Here is a 27,118-nt window from a genome sequence, read left to right as displayed (position 1 = left end):
ACTGCATACAATACTGAACAGGATCACTGCATATAATACTGAACAGGATCACTGCATATAATACTGAACAGGAATACTGAACAGGATCACTGCATACAATACTGAACAGGATCACTGCATATAATACTGAACAGGATCACTGCATATAATACTGAACAGGAATACTGAACAGGATCACTGCATACAATACTGAACAGGATCACTGAGTACAGTACTGAACAGGATCACTGCATATAATACTGAACAGGAACACTGCATACAATGCTGAACATTATCACTGCATACAATACTGAACAGGAATACTGAACAGGAACACTGCATACAATGCTGAGACAACGAGCCGCAGAACAATTTGTCTGGTGTCTGAATCTCTTCCCGTTACATCTTCTCCACATATGGCCGTCTTCAAGGTGAGCCATTTCTCTCGGTGCCAATTTCCTGTCTGCCAATGTCAAAAAGCCAGTTTCTTCAGCGCCCGCCCAATCCCTGTCTGCTGACACTGAGGTATATCAACAGTGACAAAAGGATATTGGAATAATTATCTTGGAATTAATACATTAGACCAAACTTAAATAAATGTCACGAGATCAACATATCTGGGAATGAATGGGCAGAGGAGAGAGACACAAACTGTGTCCCAAAGGGCACCCCGTTCCCTACATAGTGCACTACTTTTGACCAGAGCTCTACGTCCTCTGGTCAAAAGTAGTGCACTCTGTAAGGAGATAGGGTGCCATTTGTGACACATACAGAGTGTAAATGTGAAGGACACTGCTTCATCATTCATTAATTCCAGAGTAATGGAGGCAGATGAAATGGTATATTTCATCGCAGTGTCATTACAATCATCATCGGCCATTTTAAATATCAAATTCTCCCATTTGTCGTCATATTTCCACGTCCTACTTTCAGGGGCCAAGGACGATTAGCCCCTTCAGTCCAGATAGGCAACAGATAACCCTGGCATCTTTTTGATGACCACGCTCAGCTATAACTATTGATCACCACGCTCAGCTATAACTATTGATCACCACCCTCAGCTATAACTATTGATCACCACGCTCAGCTATAACTATTGATCACCACGCTCAGCTATAACTATTGATCACAACCCTCAGCTATAACTATTGATCACCACCCTCAGCTATAACTATTGATCACCACCCTCGGCTATAACTATTGATCACCACGCACAGCTATAACTATTGATCACCACCCTCAGCTATAACTATTGATCACCACGCTCAGCTATAACTATTGATCACAACCCTCAGCTATAACTATTGATCACAACCCTCAGCTATAACTATTGATCACAACCCTCAGCTATAACTATTGATCACCACCCTCAGCTATAACTATTGATCACCACCCTCAGCTATAACTATTGATCACCACCCTCAGCTATAACTATTGATCACCACCCTCAGCTATAACTATTGATCACCACGCTCAGCTATAACTATTGATCACCACCCTCAGCTATAACTATTGATCACCACCCTCAGCTATAACTATTGACCACCACCCTCAGCTATAACTATTGATCACCACCCTCAGCTATAACTATTGATCACCACGCTCAGGTTTATTTATCTTTATTTAACTAGGCAAGTCAGTTAAGAACAAATTCTTATTTACAATGACGGCCTACCGGGAAAAGATATTCCTGACCATGCTCAGGTAGGTCCATGTATTGGCGGCGTTGCCAAATTGGTCATAATATTGAATGAAGGTGAAGTTTTTGAAATTGATATCGAGCTTGATAAACTAGTAGACATCAGATTTAAAAAATGATTGAGACAGACTAGATATGTTTGATATGCGGTATGAATCAGTTCCCCCTAACACCATAACGAGAACAGAAACCTGACACTAAAGGGACCGCTCTGTTGTCAAAGATATAAAACGCTATAAGTTACGACCCACAATCTTCCCGTCCACTGAGTTGAAACCACATGGAGACGTTTCCCTATAGCACCGCCTCCGCCGTCATGCCTAATAAACTCCATTGTATGTTTATCTCTAATGTACTGTACTGTGGCCATAGATTGATCTGCTGTGACGGGGACATCAGTCTACTCCAGTCTGAACCAGGTTGTCCTCACTAAGAAGCTGGTCTAATCCAGTCTGAACCAGGCTGTCCTCACTAAGAAGCTGGTCTAATCCAGTCTGAACCAGGCTGGCCTCACTAAGAAGCTGGTCTGAACCAGGCTGGCCTCACTAAGAAGCTGGTCTACTGCAGTCTGAATCAGGCTGTCCTCACTAAGAAACTGTTCTAATCCAGTCTGAATCAGGCTGTCCTCACTAAGAACATGGTCTAATCCAGTCTGAACCAGGCTGTCCTCACTAAGAAGCTGGTCTAATCCAGTCTGAACCAGGCTGGCCTCACTAAGAAGCTGGTCTAATCCAGTCTGAACCAGGCTGTCCTCACTAAGAAGCTGGTCTAATCCAGTCTGAATCAGGCTGGCCTCACTAAGAAACTGGTCTAATCCAGTCTGAACCAGGCTGGCCTCACTAAGAAGATGGTCTAATCCAGTCTGAACCAGGCTGGCCTCACTAAGAAGCTGGTCTAATCCAGTCTGAATCAGGCTGGCCTCACTAAGAAGCTGGTCTAATCCAGTCTGAACCAGGCTGGCCTCACTAAGAAGCTGGTCTAATCCAGTCTGAACCAGGCTGACCTCACTAAGAAGCTGGTCTAATCCAGTCTGAACCAGGCTGGCCTCACTAAGAAGCTGGTCTACTGCAGTCTGAATCAGGCTGTCCTCACTAAGAAGCTGGTCTAATCCAGTCTGAATCAGGCTGGCCTCACTAAGAAACTGGTCTAATTCAGTCTGAACCAGGCTGTCCTCACTAAGAAGCTAGTCTAATCCAGTCTGAATCAGGCTGGCCTCACTAAGAAACTGGTCTAATCCAGTCTGAATCAGGCTGGCCTCACTAAGAAGCTGGTCTAATCCAGTCTGAACCAGGCTGGCCTCACTAAGAAGCTGGTATAATCCAGTCTGAATCAGGCTGGCCTCACTAAGAAGCTGGTCTAATCCAGTCTGAACCAGGCTGGCCTCACTAAGAAGCTGGTCTACTCCAGTTTGAATCAGGCTGTCCTCACTAAGAAGCGTGTTTACATTATTTACCAATATGAAGAAGTTACTATGTCTACATTGTGCCTCACCGTAGTATATGTGGTCTCCAAATTGAGTGGCCTCTAAATTGAGTGGTCCTAAATTGTGTGGTCCTAAATTGTGTGGTCCCTAAATTGTGTGCCCTCTAAATTGAGTGGCCCCTAAATTGAGTGGTCCTAAATTGTGTGGACTCTAAATTGTGTGGTCCTAAATTGTGTGGACTCTAAATTGTGTGGTCCTAAATTGTGTGGTCCTAAATTGTGTGGACTCTAAATTGTGTGGTCCTAAATTGTGTGGTCCTAAATTGTGTGGTCCTAAATTGTGTGGACTCTAAATTGTGTGGTCCTAAATTGTGTGGACTCTAAATTGTGTGGCCTCTAAATTGTGTGGCTTTTAAATTGTGTGGACTCTAAATTGAGGAGGCTCTAAATTGTGTGGTTCTAAATTATGTGGACTCTAAGCTGTGTGGTCTGCCATTCTGAGCATCTGTTTCTGTTTCCCTCTCTGAGAAGAGGTGCTCTGTCCTGCTTATTGTACACACACACACACACACACACACACACACACACACACACACACACACACACACACACACACACACACACACACACACACACACACACACACACACACACACACATAAGCACAAACACAACGCCAGGTGAATTTAAATATATATGTTGCAAAAGGCCATTGAAGTGAGATATGGTGATCTCAGGATGATCTACCTGTTAATGGTGTGGGACAACGAGCTACCAGAACAACTCAGATACTGAACACCATAATTTTTTTGCACTGCGAGAAAGCACAACAATTTGATTGTCTATAAATCAATATTTACTGCACGTGTAAAATTCAAAATCTCTATTCTATCAAATAGTCATGACAGAGGGTCGTGTGACCTCCAACTGGCGTTTGAGGTGAGGAACATACTGTACATCATCTACAAACGATTGATGCTTTTTCGATCTCAATGTGACACCATCACATGCCACTCTGGCTCTGTGTTTTTGACGTACCATGGTATTAATAATGCCTGTGTGTTATATGACCATTGAATGAAATGTCGAAATAATGTTGGATTAATGAGACAAGGTGATGACAGAGATGAGCAACCTGAACTGACTGCAAAAAAAATAATGGAGGCCGAAGGTCTTCCAGGGATATTTCATTGGTCTTTTGGTCTATTATTTCAGTGATATTTGGGACCATTTCAGTGATATGTGTGACTATTTCAGAGGCCTTTTCGACTATTTCAGTGATATTTGGGACGATTTCAGTGATATGTGTGACTATTTCAGAGGCCTTTTCGACTATTTCAGTGATATTTTGCACCATTTCAGTGATATGTGTGACTATTTCAGAGGCCTTTTTGACCATTTCAGTGATATTTGGGACCATTTCAGTGATATGTGTGACTATTTCAGAGGCCTTTTCAACTATTTCAGTGATATTTTGCACCATTTCAGTGATATGTGTGACTATTTCAGAGGCCTTTTTGACCATTTCAGTGATATTTGGGACCATTTCAGTGATATGTGTGACTATTTCAGAGGCCTTTTCGACTATTTCAGTGGTATTTGGGACCATTTCAGTGATATGTGTGACTATTTCAGAGGCCTTTTTGACCATTTCAGTGATATTGGGGACCATTTCAGTGATATGTGTGACTATTTCAGAGGCCTTTTCGACTATTTCAGTGATATTTGAGACCATTTCAGTGATATGTGTGACTATTTCAGAGGCCTTTTTGACTATTTCAGTGGTATTTGAGACCATTTCAGGACTTCATGACTTGGCAGCAGTTAGCTCAGCAATTAGTTGTTGTCCTGTCTTCCTGGCTGCATCAGCGCCTGGTATGGCAACTGCACAGCCCGCAACCACAGGGCTCTCCAGAGGGTGGTGCGGTCTGCCCAACATATCAGTGGGGGCACAACTACCTTCCCTCCAGGACACCTACAGTATCCGATGTCACAGGAAGGCCAACAATATCATCAAGGACAACAACCACCCGAGCCACAGCCAGTTGCCCCCACTATAATCCAGAAGGCGAGGTCAGTACAGGTGCATCAAAGCTGGGATCGAGAGACTGAAAAACAGCTTCTATCTCAAGGCCATCAGACTGTTAAACAGCCATCACTAGCACATCAGAGACTGCTGCCTATAGGCATAGACTAGGAATCACTGGCCACTTTAAGGAATGGAACACTAGTCACTTTATTAATGCTTACATATCTTGCAGTACTCATCTCATATGTATATATATACTGTATTCTATACTATCTACTGTATCTTAGTCTATGCCGCTCTGACATTGCTCGTCCATATATTTACATATTCTTAATTCCATTCCTTCCATTTGTGTGTGTTGTTATGAAATTGTTAGATAATATTCCTTAGATATAACGGCACTGTTGGAGCTAGAAACCCAAGCATGTATTGACACACACCGGAAACTGTTGAGCGTGAAAAACCCAGCAGCGTTGCAGTTCCTGACACAAACCGGTGCGTCTGGCACCTACTACCATACCCCCGTGGTTAAAGGCACTTAAATATTTTGTCTTGCCCATTCACCCTCAATGGCACACATACACAATCCATGTCTCAATTGTCTCAAGGCTTAAAAATCCTTCTTTAACCTGTCTCCTCCGCTTCCATCTACACGGATTGAAGTAGATTTTTACAAGTGGCATCATTAAGGGATCATATCTTTCACCTGGATTCACTTGGTCAGTCTGGCATGGAAATAGCCAGTGTTCTTAATGTTTTGTACACTCCGTGTGGATTGCAAATACAAATCCATATGTGTTCCTGTATAGGCACTGCATTGGATTCGTTGGATAATACTCTAGGGCAACCAGTCGATCACGATCAACTAGTCCATCTCCAAGGCATTCCTAGTCGATTGCCAAACATTTTTGTAAAAAAATCTAACGATAAAAGCCTTGCTTTTTTTTTTTAATTGGTCTCCCGCTGTTGGCGGTAGGTGCAACTCAGCTGCACTGCAAACTGGGTAGGCAAAGTGTTCCCATTTTTAACCATTTAATGTGTCCGAAGGTACGAACTCTGCTTTCTCGGAGGTCACGGAGAGCAAATCAAGTGCCTATAGTGACTACAGCTGGCCAACTGGATGGCTCAGATTACCGTGTCTGGATGGCTCAGATTACCGTGTCTGGATGGCTCAGATTACCGTGTCTGGATGGCTCAGATTACCGTGTCTGGATGGCTCAGATTACCGTGTCTGGATGGCTCAGATTACCGTGTCTGGATGGCTCAGATTACCGTGTCTGGATGGCTCAGATTACCGTGTCTGGATGGCTCAGATTGCCGTGTCTGGATGGCTCAGATTACCGTGTCTGGATGGCTCAGATTACCGTGTCTGGATGGCTCAGATTACCGTGTCTGGATGGCTCAGATTACCGTGTCTGGATGGCTCAGATTGCCGTGTCTGGATGGCTCAGATTACCGTGTCTGGATGGCTCAGATTACCGTGTCTGGATGGCTCAGATTACCGTGTCTGGATGGCTCAGATTGCCGTGTCTGGATGGCTCAGATTACCGTGTCTGGATGGCTCAGATTACCGTGTCTGGATGGCTCAGATTACCGTGTCTGGATGGCTCAGATTACCGTGTCTGGATGGCTCAGATTACCGTGTCTGGATGGCTCAGATTACCGTGTCTGGATGGCTCAGATTACCGTGTCTGGATGGCTCAGATTACCGTGTCTGGATGGCTCAGATTACCGTGTCTGGATGGCTCAGATTACCGTGTCTGGATGGCTCAGATTACCGTGTCTGGATGGCTCAGATTACCGTGTCTGGATGGCTCAGATTACCGTGTCTGGATGGCTCAGATTACCGTGTCTGGATGGCTCAGATTGCCGTGTCTGGATGGCTCAGATTACCGTGTCTGGATGGCTCAGATTACCGTGTCTGGATGGCTCAGATTACCGTGTCTGGATGGCTCAGATTACCGTGTCTGGATGGCTCAGATTACCGTGTCTGGATGGCTCAGATTACCGTGTCTGGATGGCTCAGATTACCGTGTCTGGATGGCTCAGATTGCCGTGTCTGGATGGCTCAGATTACCGTGTCTGGATGGCTCAGATTACCGTGTCTGGATGGCTCAGATTACCGTGTCTGGATGGCTCAGATTACCGTGTCTGGATGGCTCAGATTACCGTGTCTGGATGGCTCAGATTACCGTGTCTGGATGGCTCAGATTACCGTGTCTGGATGGCTCAGATTGCCGTGTCTGGATGGCTCAGATTACCGTGTCTGGATGGCTCAGATTACCGTGTCTGGATGGCTCAGATTACCGTGTCTGGATGGCTCAGATTACCGTGTCTGGATGGCTCAGATTACCGTGTCTGGATGGCTCAGATTACCGTGTCTGGATGGCTCAGATTACCGTGTCTGGATGGCTCAGATTGCCGTGTCTGGATGGCTCAGATTACCGTGTCTGGATGGCTCAGATTACCGTGTCTGGATGGCTCAGATTACCGTGTCTGGATGGCTCAGATTACCGTGTCTGCGGTAATGTAAGCAGGTGTAAAACAAATCTACAGCAAAATTGACACCGTGAGATTTCAAAACCATGACTAGAGACAGAATGTCAAGTAATACCTCAAAGAGCTTCTGTTTTTATGAGTGAGTTTATGTTCTTACTCAGCACTGTCAACACTTTTTTATTCAACACTTTTATAACCCAGTGTATCAATAGGCTTGAATTTGTTATTATTAGCTTAGGTCTTTTTTTTTTATATCGAGGAATATTTCACTTTCTCTGGTCATAGGAGTAACAACCTGAATTTGTGCATGAGGCAGGAATAAGGCAGTGCGACTCGAGTTTCGCCATCAGCTGGAAGACGGGGAGTCTTTTTGGGTCAGTGTCAGCGGAGGAAAGGGAGAGCGGAGAGATGCCGAGTAGCGGACTCTCAGTCTGCTGCTCTCTCCCTCTGCTGAGACTGACCATCAGTCTGCTGCTCTCTCCCTCTGCTGAGACTGACCATCAGTCTGCTGCTCTCTCCCTCTGCTGAGACTGACCATCAGTCTGCTGCCCTCTCCCTCTGCTGAGACTGACCATCAGTCTGCTGCCCTCTCCCTCTGCTGAGACTGACCATCAGTCTGCTGCTCTCTCCCTCTGCTGAGACTGACCATCAGTCTGCTGCTCTCTCCCTCTGCTGAGACTGACCCTCAGTCTGCTGCTCTCTCCCTCCGCTGAGACTGACCATCAGTCTGCTGCCCTCTCCCTCTGCTGAGACTGACCATCAGCTGGAAGACGGGGAGTCTTTTTGGGTCAGTGTCAGCGGAGGAAAGGGAGAGCGGAGAGATGCTGAGTAGCGGACTCTCAGTCTGCTGCTCTCTCCCTCTGCTGAGACTGACCATCAGTCTGCTGCTCTCTCCCTCTGCTGAGACTGACCATCAGCTGGAAGACGGGGAGTCTTTTTGGGTCAGTGTCAGCGGAGGAAAGGGAGAGCGGAGAGATGCTGAGTAGCGGACTCTCAGTCTGCTGCTCTCTCCCTCTGCTGAGACTGACCATCAGTCTGCTGCTCTCTCCCTCTGCTGAGACTGACCATCAGCTGGAAGACGGGGAGTCTTTTTGGGTCAGTGTCAGCGGAGGAAAGGGAGAGCGGAGAGATGCCGAGTAGCGGACTCTCAGTGTTTTTGTGTGTTTTTTTTTTAAAATTGTCCGAACAACAATGAAATTAAAGCCAATATGAGGTGGTAATGTATTGGGCCTATAGCCTACTTAACTCATCTCATTGCTACATACCTGTTTTTAATAGATTCATGTTGCATAGGCTTACGTTTTTTAAAGTCATATTTATAAAAAGAAAATCTAATTTTTCACTCAGAAAGTGATCTTGACTCAGAAAAGGTTGGTGACCACTGCTCTAGGGGGTATTTGACCTTTGACACCATGTTTTCTCCAAGGAAAACAAGAGCTGCCGGTATAGACGTCACATTTGATAGATACCTCTGAGGAAATAAATGCTGCTGCTTAAGAATTTAAAAGTGTGATCCCACTGGTGCTAAACAGTTTAACAGTGTGATCCCACCGGTGCTAAATAAAGAGTTTCAAAGTGTGATCCCACTGGTGCTAAATAAAGAATTTAAAAGTGTGATCCCACTGGTGCTAAATAAAGAATTTAAAAGTGTGATCCCACTGGTGCTAAATAAAGAATTTAAAAGTGTGATCTCACTGGTGCTAAACAGTTCAACAGTGTGATCCCACTGGTGCTAAACAGTTTAACAGTTTGATCCCACCGGTGCTAAATAAAGAGTTTAAAAGTGTGATCCCACTGGTGCTAAATAAAGAATTTAAAAGTGTGATCTCACTGGTGCTAAACAGTTCAACAGTGTGACCCCACTGGTGCTAAATAAAGAGTTTAAAAGTGTGACCCCACTGGTGCTAAATAAAGAGTTTAAAAGTGTGATCCCACTGGTGCTAAACAGTTCAACAGTGTGACCCCACTGGTGCTAAACAGTTCAACAGTGTGACCCCACTGGTGCTAAACAGTTCAACAGTGTGACCCCACTGGTGCTAAACAGTTCAACAGTGTGACCCCACTGGTGCTAAACAGTTTAAAAGTGTGACCCCACTGGTGCTAAATAAAGAGTTTAAAAGTGTGACCCCACTGGTGCTAAATAAAGAGTTTAAAAGTGTGATCCCACTGGTGCTAAACAGTTTAACAGTGTGATCCCACTGGTGCTAAACAGTTTAACAGTGTGACCCCACTGGTGCTAAACAGTTCAACAGTGTGATCCCACTGGTGCTAAACAGTTCAACAGTGTGACCCCACTGGTGCTAAACAGTTTACCAGTGTGACCCCACTGGTGCTAAATAAAGAGTTTAAAAGTGTGATCCCTCCGGTGATAAATAAAGAGTTTAACAGTGTGACCCCACTGCTACTAAGGGACTCAAACTACTTGTACTGAATTATTCAGATTTTTTAAAAGATAAACCAGAGTGTTCTGAGTCTCATGTGTCAGACTCTGTACATACAGATGAAGACAAGCCGGCTTCTAGATAGACACTACAGTCTATTCTACTCTAGTCTACACTACAGTCTACACTACAGTCTACACTACAGTCTATTCTACTCTAGTCTACACTACAGTCTACACTACAGTCTATTCTACTCTAGTCTACACTACAGTCTACACTACAGTCTACACTACAGTCGATTCTACTCTAGTCTACACTACAGTCTACACTACAGTCTACACTACTCTAGTCTACACTACAGTCTATTCTACTCTAGTCTGCACTACAGTCTACACTACAGTCTACACTACTCTAGTCCACACTACAGTCTACACTACAGTCTATTCTACTCTAGTCTACACTACAGTCTACACTACAGTCTACACTACAGTCTACACTACAGTCTATTCTACAGTCTACAGTACAGTCTATTCTACTCTAGTCTACACTACAGTCTATTCTACTCTAGTCCACACTACATTCTACACTACATTCTACACTACAGTCTATTCTACTCTAGTCCACACTACATTCTACACTACAGTCTACACTACATCATACACTACAGTCTACATTAGTCTACACTACAGTTTACAGTACAGTCTACACTACAGCCTATTCTTCTCTAGTCTACAGTACTGTATACACTACAGTCTACACTACAGTCTATTCTACAGTCTACAGTACAGTCTATTCTACTCTAGTCTACACTACAGTCTATTCTACTCTAGTCTACACTACAGTCTACACTACAGTCTACACTACAGTCTATTCTACTCTAGTCCACACTACATTCTACACTACAGTCTACACTACATCATACACTACAGTCTACATTAGTCTACACTACAGTTTACAGTACAGTCTACACTACAGCCTATTCTTCTCTAGTCTACAGTACTGTATACACTACATTCTACACTACAGTCTACACTACAGTCTACACTACAGTCTACACTACAGTCTATTCTACTCTAGTCCACGCTACATTCTACACTACAGTCTACACTACATCATACACTACAGTCTACATTAGTCTACACTACAGTTTACAGTACAGTCTACACTACAGCCTATTCTTCTCTAGTCTACAGTACTGTATACACTACATTCTACACTACAGTCTACACTACGTTCTACACTACAGTCTACAGTACAGTCTATTCTTCTCTAGTCTACAGTACTGTATACACTACATTCTACACTACAGTCTACACTACAGTAAAAAATTTACACAAGAAGCAACCTAATATCACACAGTCAACCTCTCAGTCATTTAGTAAGTTCACCATTCTGCCATTCTCACTGTTAAACATCACATAATACACTAGTCCACACTAGTCTACAGTATTGTCTACATTAGTCTACACTACAGTCTACACTGCAGTCTACACTACAGTCTACACTACAGTCTACACTACAGTCTACACTACAGTCTACACTGCAGTCTACACTACAGTCTACACTACAGTCTACACTACAGTCTACACTACATAATACACTAGTCTACACTAGTCTACAGTATTGTCTACATTAGTCTACACTACAGTCTACACTGCTCCATCCTTCCCTCTCTAATAAAGATACGGTATGATATGAACAGAAAATAATGACAAAAAAAATAATAAATCCATATCATAATTGACTAGCGAGTTTGTGTCAAAGGAGCTGAAGATGAGCAATGTCACTGATCTGTGGCGGAGGGTTTCCTTGTTTAAGTGTTCAGGGTGACAACGTCCGACATCAGTAGCGAGCACGAAGCCAGCCCTGCTGTCATCCTAAATGGCCTTCCGTCAGACTGAAGTTCCTAAATGGAGTCCGGTCTAAAACCTTAGTTAGATTAATGACAACGGACCTTCAGTGGCAATCATCCTCCATGTTAAACATTATATAATCATCCGTTCCCTCCATATTAAACATTATATAATCATCCATTCGCTCCATATTAAAGGGGCTGTAATCATCCATTCCCTCCATATTAAACATTATATAATCATCCATTCCCTCCATATTAAACATTATATAATCATCCATTCCCTCCATATTAAACATGATATAATCATCCATTCCCTCCATATTGAAGAGGCTGTAATCATCCATTCCCTCCATATTAAACATGATATAATCATCCATTCCCTCCATATTGAAGAGGCTGTAATCATCCATTCCCTCCATATTAAACATGATATAATCATCCATTCCCTCCATATTAAACATGATATAATCATCCATTCCCTCCATATTAAACATGATATAATCATCCATTCCCTCCATATTGAAGAGGATGTAATCATCCATTCCCTCCATATTAAACATTATATAATCATCCATTCCCTCCATATTGAAGAGGCTGTAATCATCCATTCCCTCCATATTAAACATGATATAATCATCCATTCCCTCCATATTGAAGAGGCTGTAATCATCCATTCCCTCCATATTGAAGAGGCTGTAATCATCCATTCCCTCCATATTGAAGAGGCTGTAATCATCCATTCCCTCCATATTGAAGAGGCTGTAATCATCCATTCCCTCCATATTAAACATGATATAATCATCCATTTCCTCCATATTGAAGAGGCTGTAATCATCCATTCCCTCCATATTAAACATTATATAATCATCCATTCCCTCCATATTAAACATTATATAATCATCCATTCCCTGCATATTGAAGAGGCTGTAATCATCCATTCCCTCCATATTAAACATTATATAATCATCCATTCCCTCCGTATTAAACATTATATAATCATCCATTCCCACCATATTAAAGAGGCTGTAATAATCCATTCCCTCCATATTAAACATTATATAATCATCCATTCCCTCCGTATTAAACATTATATAATCATCCATTCCCACCATATTAAACATTATATAATCATCCATTCCCTCCATATTGAAGAGGCTGTAATCATCCATTCCCTCCATATTGAAGAGGCTGTAATCATCCATTCCCTCTATATTAAACATTATATAATCTTCCATTCCCTCCATATTAAAGGGGCTGTAATCATCCATTCCCTCCATATTAAAGGGGCTGTAATCATCCATTCCCTCCATATTAAACATTATATAATCATCCATTCCTTCCATATTAAACATTATGTAATCATCCATTCCCACCATATTGAAGAGGCTGTAATCATCCATTACCTCCATATTAAACATTATATAATCATCCATTCCCTCCATATTGAAGAGGCTGTAATCATCCATTCCCTACATATTAAACATTATATAATCATCCATTCCCTCCATATTAAACATTATATAATCATCCATTCCCTGCATATTGAAGAGGCTGTAATCATCCATTCCCTCCATATTGAAGAGGCTGTAATCATCCATTCCCTCCATATTGAAGAGGTTGTAATCATCCATTTCCTCCATATTGAAGAGGTTGTAATCATCCATTCCCTCCATATTAAACATTATATAATCATCCATTCCCACCATATTAAAGAGGCTGTAATCATCCATTTCCTCCATATTAAAGAGGCTGTAATCATCCATTCCCTCCATATTGAAGAGGTTGTAATCATCCATTCCCTCCATATTAAACATTATATAATCATCCATTCCCTCCATATTAAAGAGGCTGTAATCATCCGTTCCCTCCATGTTAAACATTATATAATCATCCATTCCCTCCATATTGAAGAGGTTGTAATCATCCATTCCCTCCATATTAAACATTATATAATCAACCATTTCCTCCATATTGAAGAGGCTGTAATCATCCATTTCCTCCATATTAAACATTATATAATCATCCATTCCCTCCATATTAAACATTATATAATCATCCATTCCCTCCATATTAAAGAGGATGTAATCATCCATTTCCTCCATATTAAAGGGGCTGTTTAGGTCAGCTCTTTCACTCAGGGTAAACTTGTTGTATATTCTACTGTATATGGTCTCCCATGAATGTGATCGCTTAAGAAACACCTTTTTGAGAGGATAGAGAGCAAAGACATGAGAAAACAGCAGCAGTTGATTATGTAATGAATGTGGCTGTCTGAAGCCATTAAGGAATAGAAAACAAATACTGACTGTATGCAGATATGTGGTGGAAGCGGTGGGATGGCAGGAGAACGATGTTTCAGTCATTGACTTAATAAAGGGGGGCGGGGAGGGGGGGGGGCAGTTAATTAGAATGTAGGCTACGCTAACGAAGGTAAGTTAATTAATTGTAAAGTGCATCAATTATGAGCTAATTTGGTTCCAGACAGGGCTGTAAGGGACTCTGAGAAGAGACTGTTGAAGGGTAGAGATCCCTGATGAAGAACAAAGTATTTATTACTTAAACCCAATTAGTGAAGTCTTCATGAATATCAGAGGGTGTCACGGTTGTCGTAAGGAGAAGCGGACCAAAGTGCAGCGTGTGTGTCGTTCCACATTTTATTAACACTGAAACTATGCAATACATAAATAAACTGAATGACAAAACACAACAAACCGCGACGCAGAGGTGAAACATACACTACTCAAAAAATAATCTCCCACAAACCCATGTGGAAAAAAATCCTACTTAAGTATGATCTCCAATTAGAGACAACGAGGACCAGCTGCCTCTATTTGGAGATCATCCCAAACAAAACCCCAACGTAGAAATACAAAACTAGAACCTGAACATAGAAATACAAAACATAGAAAAACACCCCCTGTCACACCCTGACCTACTCTACCATAGAAAATAACATCTTACTATGGTCAGGACGTGACAGAGGGTATATAATCTCTGTTTACACAGGGTCAGACAGACAGACACTTATGTTCAACAACCCAGAAAGAAGCACAGAAGGTTTGCAACATTTGTGTATGGCTACGGTTAGAATAAGAAGGTAGTTTGATTCTTAGAGCACAGTCAGACAGCCTATTTCCGCTATACACATCCTACCCATTGGTTGTATTTCATGGTACCTCTTACATTCTTAGAAGATTGTGGGTAACTACAGAATACGGTGAATATTCTACAACGCTAGCATCCATGTCATCTGGAAAGTATTCAGACCACTTCACTTTTGCCACATTTTGATATGTTACAACCTTGTTAAATATGGATGAAATAAAAATGTTCATCAATCTACACAGAATACCCCATAATGACAAAGTGAAAACAGGTTTAGACATTTTTGCTAATTTATTAAAAAAATAAGAAACAAAAATACTTTAATTACATGAGTATTCAGACCCTTTGCTATGAACCTAAAAATGTAGCTCAAGTTCATCCTGTTTCTGTCAAATTGGTTGTTGATCATTGCTTACACAACCGTTTTCAAGTCTTTCCGTAAATGTTCAAGTAGAACATTTATGGGGGGGGGACACGACAAATACTAAGTCTCAAAAACTCACTCAGGAAACAACCACACACAGTAACCAATTCAAGCTTCAGCAAAGGAAACCAGAACACACAACTCTTTTAACAGGGAGATCATCATGCGTAATAGGACACACCTGAGTGTCATTAATGTCTTTAGGACGGTCTCTGGCGCCCTCTGGTGACAGGTGGAACCATGACAGTACACGTAACATGATGCAGCCACCACTATGCTTGAAAATATGAACAGTGTTACTCAGTAATGTGTTGTATTGGATTTTCCCCAAAAAACATAACTTTGTATTTCAGGATAAAAAGGTGAATGGCTTTGCCACATGTTTGCTATAATCCTTTAGTGCCTTGTTACAAACAGGATGCATGTTTTGTAACTGTTTCCTTCCTCTCCGGCAACTGAGTTAGGAAGGACGCCTGTATCTTTGTCGTGACTGCGTGTATTGAAACACCATCTAAAGTGTAATTAATAACTTCACCATGCTCAAAGAGATAGTCAATGTCTGCATTTTTTTTACCCATCTACCAATAGGTGCCCTTCTTTGCGAGGCATTGGAAAACCTCCCTGGTCTTTGTGGATGAATCTGTGTTTAAAAATGTCACTGCTCGACTGAGGGACTTTACAGATAATTGTATGTGTAGGGTACAGAGATGATGTTGTCATTCAAAAATCATGTTAAACACTATTTATTTAGGCTTGCCATAACAAAGGGGTTGATTAATTATTAACTCAACACATGTCAGCTTTCCATGTTTTATTAATTTGAAAATAATTTGAAAAACATAATTCCCCCTTGACATTATGGGGTATTGTGTGTAGGCCAGTGGCAAAAAAATCTAAATGTAACCAATTTTAAATTGAGGCTGTAACACAACAAAACGTGAAAAAAATCTATGGGTGTTAATACATTTTGAAGGCACTGTATGTTTCAGTCATTAATTGAAACATGATTCTTGAAGACACTTAAATCAAGCAGGTAATTGAAAAGCCTTGGGTGGTTTATAATATAATAAAGCTGTTTAGTTTCTGACTGACATTATAATTGTTTTATATGTAAGCCAAAAGGGTTGCCTTTCCTGGCATCATTTTACTTTTGTCAAGATTGGTATCAAAATAAAGGAACATGGCATAGCTGGCCATCACAGAAGGCAGGATGGGGTACACAGTGTATCAGGGGAGGGTACTGACAGAAGGCAGGATGGGGTACACAGTGTATCAGGGGAGGGTACTGACAGAAGGCAGGATGGGGTACACAGTGTATCAGGGGAGGGTACTGACAGAAGGCAGGATGGGGTACACAGTGTATCATGGGAGGGTACTGACAGAAGGCAGGATGGGGTACACAGTGTATCAGGGGAGGGTACTGACAGAAGGCAGGATGGGGTACACAGTGTATCAGGGGAGGGTACTAACAGAAGGCAGGTTCGGGGTATGGTGTTCGGATCAGGCCCTGCCCTCACTGGTGTAAAGTACCCATGTAAAAATACTTTAAGTCATTTTGGGGGGCATTTATATTTTTGACAACTTTTACTTTTACATCACTACATTCCTAAAGAAAATAATGTACTTTTTACTCCACACATTTTCCCTGACACCCAGAAGTACTTGTTACATTTTGACAGGGAAATGGTCTAATTCACACACTTATCAAGAGAACATCCCTGGGTCATCCCTACTGCCTCTGATCTGGAGGACTCACTAAACAGAGAACATCCCTGGTCATCCCTACTGCCTCTGATCTGGAGGACTCACTAAACAGAGAACATCCCTGGTCATCCCTACTGCCTCTGATCTGGAGGACTCACTAAACAGAGAACATCCCTGGTCCTCCCTACTGCCTCTGATCCTGGAGGACTCACTAAACAGAGAACATCCCTGGTCATCCCTACTGCCTCTGATCTGGTGGACTCACTAAACAGAGAACATCCCTGGTCATCCCTACTGCCTCTGATCTGGAGGACTCACTAAACAGAGAACATCCCTGGTCATCTCTACTGCCTCTGATCCTGGAGGACTCACTAAACAGAGAACATCCCTGGTCATCCTTACTGCCTCTGATCTGGAGGACTCACTAAACAGAGAACATCCCTGGTCATCCCTACTGCCTCTGATCTGGAGGACTCACTAAACAGAGAACATCCCTGGTCATCCCTACTGCCTCTGATCTGGAGGACTCACTAAACAGAGAACATCCCTGGTCATCCCTACTGCCTCTGATCTGGAGGACTCACTAAACAGAGAACATCCCTGGTCATCCCTACTGCCTCTGATCTGGAGGACTCACTAAACAGAGAACATCCCTGGTCATCTCTACTGCCTCTGATCTGGAGGACTCACTAAACAGAGAACATCCCTGGTCATCCCTACTGCCTCTGATCTGGAGGACTCACTAAACACAAACGCTTTGTTTGTAAATCATGATTTAGTGTTGGAGTGCACCCCTGGTTATCCTTCAATTTAAAAAAAAACGACACAATTGTGCCGTCGGGACAGACGATATTTACGCGCTAAGCGCTTCAGCACTCGACGGTCCTGTTCTGTGAGCTTGTGTGCCACTTGTTGCTCCTTGACGTTTCACCTTCACAATAACAGCGCTGACAGTTGACCGGTTCACCTCTAGCAGGGCAGAAATTTGACGAACTGACTTGTTGGCATCCTATGACGGTGCCACGTTAAAAGTCACTGAGCTCTACAGTACGAGCCATTCTACTGACAGTGTTTGTCTATGGAGATTGTATGGCTATGTGCTCGATTTTATACACTTGTCAGCAACAGGTGGGGATAATACTTTTGTATATATAGTGTACATCAAACATAAAACATAGAAAATTACTAAACATATGAAGAAAAAGACACATTTATCAACAGAGGTCTCTGATAATTTCTCTGAACTGACCAAGGGGGACCAGAACATCTATTTTCAGAGAGCTCTGTAAGTTGTTCCACGTAAAGGTGTATAAAAAAATTAAATCAGCTTTTCCCAACTCTGTGGAGACCAAAGGGCCTCCAGTGTTATCCAAGCCTGAGACCGGGTTTGGTCATTTGTAAGTCTAAATTGAATTAATGATGATAGATACATATGAAGTTTCTGCATGAGTGCTTTGTTGATAAATACAATAAAATGCTGCTCTCTATTTAAATACAGTGCATTCGAAAAGTATTCAGACCCCTTGACTTTTCCACATTTTGTTGCATTACAGCCTTATTCTAAAATGGATTAAATAAAACAAAATGCTTATCAATCTACACACAATACCACATAATAACATCACAATACTCCATAATGACATCACAATACCCCATAATGACAAAGAGAAATCAGCTTTTAGATTTTTTGCAAATGAAGAAATACTTCATTTATATAAGTATTCCGACCCTTTTCTATGAGACTCGAAATTGAGCTCAGGTGCATCCTGTTTTCATTAATCATCCTTGAGATGTTTCTACAACTTAATTGGAGTCCCCCTGTGGTCAATGTAATTGATTGGACATGATTTGGAAAAGGCACACACCTGTCTATCCACAGTTAACAGTGTTTGTCGGAGCAAAAAACAAGTCATTTAGGACGAAGGAATTGTCTGTAGAGCTCTGAGACAGGATTGACAGGATTCCTCTTTTTGGGAAAGGGATACCAAAACATGTCTGCAGCATTGAAGGTCCCCAAGAACACAGTGGCCTCCATCATTCTTAAATGGAACAAGTTTGTAACGACCAAGGCCCTTCCTAGAGCTGGTCGCCCGGCCAAACTGAGCAATCAAGGGAGAAGGGTCAGGGAGGTGACCAAGAACCCAATGGTCACTCTGACAGAGCTCTAGAGTTCCACCAATCAGGCTTTTATGGTAGAGTGGCCAGACGGAAGCCACTCCACAGTAAAAGGCACATGACAGCCACTTGGAGTTTGCCAAAAGGCACCCAAAGACTCTCAGACCATGAGAAACAAGATTATCTGGTCTGATGAAACCAAGACTCAAGTCTTTGGCCTGAATGCCAAGCGTCACGTCTGGAGGAAACCAGGCAACATCCCTACGGTGAAGCACGATGGTGGCAGCATCCTGTGGGGATTTTTTTCAGCGGCAGTGTCTCGAGACTAGTCAGGATTGAGGCAAAGAGGAACATCCTTAATGAAAACCTGCCCCAGGGCGCTCAGGACCTCAGACTGGGGCAAAGGTTCACCTTCCAACAAGACAACGACCCTAAGCACACAGCCAAGACAGCGGAGGAGTGGCTTCAGGACAAGTCTCTGAATGTCCTTGAGTTGCCCAGCCAGAGCCCAGACTTGAACCTGATCTAACATCTCTGGTGAGACCTGAAAATAGCTGTGCAGCAATGCTCCCCATCCAACCTGACAGAGCTTGAGAAGATCTGCAGAAAAGACTCAGAGTATCTCCAAAGACAAGTGTGCCATTTTATTTAACTAGGTAAGTCAGTTAAGAACAAATTCTTATTTTCAATGACAGCCTAGGAACAGTGGGTTAACTGCCTTGTTCAGGAGCAGAATGATAGATTTTAACCTTGTCAGCTCAGGGATTCAATCTTGCAACCTTTCGGTTACTAGTCCAATGCTCTAACCACTTGGCTGTAATTGCTGCCAAAGGTGCTTCAAGAAAGTACTGAGTTAAAGGGTCTGAATACTTATGTAAATGTGATATTTCTGTTATTTAGTTTTTATAAATTAGCAAACATTTCTAAAAACCTGTTTTTGCTTTGTCCTTATGGGGTTAATTTAAATAAAACGAAAAATTATTGAGCCTTTATTTAATAAGGCAAGTCTTGGCCTCCCGAGTGGCGCAGGGGTCTTAAGGCACTGCATCGCAGTGCTAGCTGTGGCACTAGAGATTCTGGGTTCGAGTTCAGGCTCTATCGCAGCCGGCCATGACCGGGAGACACATGGGGCGGTGCACAATTGGCCCAGCGTCGTCCGAGTTAGGGGAGGGTTTGGCCGGCAGGGATGTCCTTGTCCCATCGCGCACTAGCGACAGGTGTTTCCTCTGACACATTGGTGCGGCTGGCTTCCGGGTTAAGTGGGCATTGTGTAAAAAAAGTATGTATTTAGCACTGACTTCAGATCCAATAGTGACCTCTGCACTGACTTCAGATCCAATTATGACCTCTGCACTGACTTCAGATCCAATTATGACCTCTGCACTGACTTCAGATCCAATAGTGACCTCTGCACTGACTTCAGATCCAATAGTGACCTCTGCACTGACTTCAGATCCAATAGTGTCCTCTTCACTGACTTCAGATCCAATAGTGACCTCTGCACTGACTTCAGATCCAATAGTGTCCTCTGCACTGACTTCAGATCCAATAGTGTCCTCTGCACTGACTTCAGATCCAATAGTGTCCTCTTCACTGACTTCAGATTAGCACCAGGAAACACCAGGAACACCAGGAAATCATCACCAAGTGATATTAATTGTAGAAATCTCTTCCCGATTATTCCGGATAATGGAGAGACACGTGATCGTATACAAATGTAAGATTTTAAATGATGTTTTAGTTTAAATATGATATCTGTTTGGGCTTCTTGCGGTCAATTTGCAGTCTGCAAATGATTAGTAATTATGCCCCCCGACCAGCCACTGAATATATATATTTTTTTTGCATGATCTACTTCATGATCCCTGCTTTCCACACATTTGGAATATTTCCTAATACTAAAGTTAAATAATAAAACGTATGTTACTGAGCCAGCATTGAGGGGCGCTGCATACTTGAGCAAAGACGGGTCCAAATTGTCTGCCCCCCTAATGACTTATTAGCCCCCTAATGACGTCATTAGCTAATAAGGAAGAAAATAAGTTATGTTTCTGTGAGTTGCCAAAAATAAAAAAATAAAACCTGACTACTATTTCCCAAGTCAGGTGAGGTTGACTGATCGTCCATCGAGGTAACTGGAAGCTGTATGAAGAACAGTCAACTGACTGAGCTGAGACCAGTATCACCACCATTTATTTCAAATAGGAAACCAGCTGAGATGAAATGCTGAATTAAAAGCATCACAAATCTAAACTTTTTCAGTAATGATGCAGGAGTCTAAAACTACTTGCTTAGACAGGGAATTAGATGAATCACCCCGCTTCAGTGAATTAATTATTTTCCAGAATTTAGAGGGATCACTAGCAGAGTCTGTCATAGCACTAAGGAAGTAGTTTGATTTGGCCTGATTAACTGAAGGCAGTGTACCTATTTCTCAATTGTCGAAATAGCTGTCAATCAGCTAACGAGACAAAAAAATGCATATTTTGGGGACAGAGATGCTAAGAGAGCATGATGCCATAAGAGTAGATTTGACATAAATAGCCACCCCTCCCCCCTTTTTAGTCTATCACATCTGAATATGTTGTAGTCCTCGATGGCAACGTCCTTATCCATAATCAAATTATTCAGCCAGGTCTCTGAGATAACCAGAATGTGTGGATCTCAAAGAGGGATCTTAAATGGACCAAAGACTGAGGTGGTGGAAGCATCCAAACGTACATAGTCATAGTAGTAGTAAAAAACATTATTCCTCACGTTTTCTTCTTCTACTACTACAACTACTACTGCTGTTGCTGATACTACTACTACCACTACTACTGCTGCTGATACTACTACTACTACTACTACTACTACTACTACTACTACTACTACTACTAATACTACTACTACTACTATGACAATAAGATGGCGCCGGAGCAGAAGGCAGACTTTTTACGTGCCCCCAACCGATTGTGTTTTTTTGTTTGTTTGTTTATCTGCGTTGTTTGTAACTTATTTTTTTACTATTTTTGTACATAATGTTGCCGCTACCGTCTCTCATGCCTGAAAATAACTTCTAGACATCATGACTGCAATTACTCACCAAGGACTAGCAGAATCATGTTTCTTCTTTCACGACTCTGACCAGCCCGAGGCGGAGGATATACAGCTCCCTCGGCAACAGGCCCCAACCCCAGTGATCTGCGTGAAGAGGAGGTGGAGAAAGAGAGGCCGGAGAGCGGGCTGCCTTCTGAGGAGTCGGAGGCAATCGAATAAACCCCCACTACCCTCAATTCTGCAAGCAAACATGCAATCTTTGGACAATAAAATGTACGACTTATTGGGAAGATTAAACTACCAACGGGACATTAAAAACTGTAACATTTTATGCTTCATGGAGTCGTGGCTGAACGACGACAATATCAACATACAGCTGGCTGGTTATACGATGTACCGGCAGGAAAGAACAGCGGCATCTGGTAGACAAGGGGCGGTCTATGTATTTTTGTAAACAAAAGCTGGTGCACGATATCTAAGGAAGTCTCGAATTATTGCTCGCCTGAGGTAGAGTTTCTCATGATAAGCTGTAGACCACATTACCTACCGAGAGAGTTTTCATCTATATTCTTTGTAGCTGTTTACATACCACCACAGTCAGAGGCTGGCACTAAGATAGCATTGAATGAGCTGTATTCTGCCATAAGCAAAAAAGAAAACGCTCACCCAGAGGTGGCGCTCCTAGTAGCCGGGGACTTCTCTGCAGGGAAGCATGTTAAATGTGTAACCAGAGGGAAAATAACTCTAGACCACCTATACTCCACACACAGAGATGCATACAAAGCTCTCCCTCGAACTCCAATTGTCAAATCTGACCATAATTCCATCCTCCTGATTCCTGCTTACAAGCAAAAATTAAAGCAGGAAGCACCAGTGACTAGATAACAAAAAGTGGTCAGATGAAGCAGATGCTAAGCTACAGGGCTGTTTTGCTAGCACAGAATGGAATATGTTCTGGGATTCCTCCGATGGCATTGAGGAGTACACCCCATCTGTCATTGGCTTCATCAATAAGTACATTGATGACATCGTCCCCACAGTGACCGTACGTACATGCCCCAACCAAAAGCCATGGATTACAGGCAGCATCCGCACTGAGCTAAAGGCTAGAGCTGCCGCTTTCAAGGAGCGGGACTCTAACCTGGAAGCTTATAAGAAATCCCGCTATGCCCTCCGACGAACCATCAAACAGGCAAAGCGTCAATACAGGATTAAAATTGAGTCGTACTACACCAGCTCTGACACTCGTAGGATGTGGCAGGGCCTGGAAACCATTACAGGCTACAAAGGGAAGCACAGCCGAGAGCTGCCCAGTGACACGAGCCTACCGGACGTGCTAAACTACTTCTATGCTCGCTTTGAGGCAAATAACACTGAAACAGGCATGAGAGCACCAGCTATACCGGAAGACTGTGTGATCACGCTCTCCGCAGCCGATGTGAGTAAGACCTTTAGACAGGTCAACATTCAAAAGGCCGCAGGGCCAGACGGATTACCAGGACGTGTACTGCGAGCATGCGCTGATCAACTAGCAAGTGTCTTCACTGACATTCTCAACCTCTCCCTGTCTGAGTCTGTAATACCAACATGTTTTAAGCAGACCACCAAAGTGCCTGTGCCCAAGAACGCTAAGGTAACCTGCCTAAATGACTACCGACCCGTAGCACTCACGTCTGTAGCCATGAAGTGCTTTGAAAGGCTGGTCATGGCTTACATCAACACCATCATCCCAGAAACCCTAGACCCACACCAATTTGCATACAGCCCCAACAGATCCACAGATGATGCAGTCTCTATTGCACTCCACACTGCCCTTTCTCACCTGGACAAAAGGAACACCTATGTGTGAATGCTACTCATTGACTACAGCGCAGCGTTCAACACCATAGTGCCCTCAAAGCTCATCACTGAGCTAAGGACCCTGGGACTAAAGACCTCCCTCTGCAACTGGATCTTGGACTTCCTTACGGGCCGCCCCCAGGTGGTAAGGGTAGGTAACGACACATCCGCCACGCTGAACCTCAACAAAGGGGCCCCTCAGGGATGCGTGCTCAGCCCCCTCTTGTACTCCCTGTTCACTCATGACTGCACGGCCAGGCACGACTCCAACACCATCATTACATTTGCCGGTGACACAACAGTGATAGGCCTGATCACCAACAACAATGAGACAGCCTATAGGGAGGAGGTCAGAGACTTGGCTGTGTGGTGCCAGGACAACAACCTCTCCCTCAACATGATCTAGACAAAGGAGATGATTGTGGACTACAGGAAAAAGAGGACCGAGCACACCCTCATTCTCATCGACGGGGCTGCAGTGGAGCAGGTTGAGAGCTTCAAGATCCTTGGTGTCCACATCACCAACAAACTAACATGGTCCAAGCACACCATGACAGTCTTGAAGCGGGCACGACAAAACCTATTCCCCCTCAGGAGACAGGAAAGATTTGGCATGGGTCCTCAGATCCTCAAAAGGTTCTACAGCTGCACCATCGAGATCATCCTGACTGGTTGCATCACTGCCTGGTATGGCAACTGCTTGGCCTCCGACGGCAAGGCACTACAGAGGGTAGTGTGAACGGCCCAGTACATCACCAGGGCCAAGCTTCCTGCCATCCAGGACCTCTATACCAAGCGGTGTCAGAGGAAGGCCCTAAAAATTGTTAAAGACTCCAAGCCATAAGACTCCTGAACATCTAGTCAAATGGCTACCCAGAATATTTGCATTGCCCCCCGCCCCCTTCCCTCTCCAGACCTCTGCCACTCTCTGTTGTCATCTATGCGTAGTCACTTTAATTAAATCTACCTACATGTACACACTACCTCAACTAACCGGTGTCCCCGCACATTGACTCTGTACCGGCACCTCCCTGTATATATTGTTATTTTTTACTGCTGTTCTTTAATTACTTGTTACTTTTATCTCTTATTCTTATCCGTATTTTTTTAAACTGCACTGTCGGTTAGGGGGCTAGTAAGTAAACATTTCACTGTTAGGTCTACACCTGTTGTAGTCGGCGCATGTGACTAATGAAATTTGATTTGATTTACTACTACTACAACTACTACTGCTGCAACTACTACTATTACTACGACTACTACTAATACTACATGGTCCCGTGTGGCTCAGTTGGTAGAGCATGGTGTTTGCAACGCCAGGGTTGTGGGTTCGATTCCAACGGGGGACCAGTACGGGGGAAAAAATGTATGAAATGTATGCATTCACTACTGTAAGTTGCTCTGGATAAGAGCGTCTGCTAAATGACTAAAATGTCCTACAACTACTACCACTATTTCTGCTGCTACTACTGCTGATACTACTAATGCTGCTGCTACTACTGCTGCTTCCACTACTAATGCTGCTGATGCTACTAGTACTACTGCTAACGATACTACTAATACTTCTACTACTGCTGTTGCTTCTACTGCTAATGTTACTACTACTGCCTATGATACTACTAATACTTCTACTGCTGCGGCTTCTACTACTACTGCTGTTGCTTCTACTACTACTACAACTGCTATTGCTACAACTACTGCTAATGTCACTACTGCTACCAAAACCACTGCTACTGCTGCTGCTACTACAACTAATGCTGCTACTACTACTAATGCTGCTAATACTACCACTACTACTACCACCAATTCTTGCTGCTGCTACTACTATCACTACTACTGCTACTACTACTACTACTACTACTGCTGTTACTACTATCACTACTTCTGCTACTACTGCTGCTACTACTATCACTACTACTGCAGCTGCTGCTAGTACTACTACTATTACTGCTGCTATTACTATCACTACTTCTGCTACTACTACTACTGCTGCTACTAATGCTGCTACTAATACTGCTACTACAGCTACGAGTGCTACTACTACTACTACTACTACTTCTAATAATAATAATAATAATAATAATACTAATAATACTACTACTACTACTACTACTACTGCTACTACTATTACTACTATTACTACTACTGCTACTACTACTACGACTACTGCTACTGGTACTACTACTACTGCTACTGGTACTACTACTACTGCTACTACTACTACTGCTACTACTACCACTACTACTGCTACTGCTACTACCACTGCTAGTGGTACCACCACCACTGCTACTACTACTACTACCACCGCTACCACTACTACCACCGCTGCTACCGATACCACTACTACTACCACTACCACTACTACCACTACCACTGCTGCTGCTACTACTACCACCGCAAACCACCACTACTACTACTGCTACCACTTCACCGCTGCTACCACTGCTACTACCACTGCTACTACTACTACTACTGCTACCACCACTGCTACTACCACCGCTACCACTACTACTACTACTGCTACTACTACTACTGCTACTACTACTGCTACTACTACTGCTACTACTACTACTACTGCTACTACTGCTACTACTACTACTACTACTACTGCTACTACTACTACTACTACTGCTACTTCTGCTACTGCTACTACTACTACTACTACTACTACTACTACTACTACTGCTGCTGCTACTGCTGCTGCTGTTGCTACTACAACTACTACACATTTATGTGTGTTATTTAAATAATTTCCCCAACTACTGCTAAAGCTACAATGGAGCTCCAACTTTCCTCATATTTAGGGTTAGAAGTTCCATCCCTTCAAGTCCAAATGTATTGTTACAAACCATGTAACGCTATAGCTTTTCCACCTAGTCTTAATGAATATGAAGTGTAACTGTATTTCACCTCCTTAACTATCCTAGCTAATGAAGTTTTAGTTGAGAAGTGATTCATGAAGGGAGAATTCATGGCCCTACCACTTACATCCAGGGTCTGGAGCCTATAATATAATATGTCTCCCCTA

Source organism: Salmo salar, chromosome ssa24, assembly GCF_905237065.1.
Source record: "Salmo salar chromosome ssa24, Ssal_v3.1, whole genome shotgun sequence".
In the NCBI taxonomy this organism is placed as follows: domain Eukaryota; kingdom Metazoa; phylum Chordata; class Actinopteri; order Salmoniformes; family Salmonidae; genus Salmo; species Salmo salar.
The sequence above is the reverse complement of the archived record's forward strand: the minus strand, read 5'-3'. Positions refer to the sequence as shown.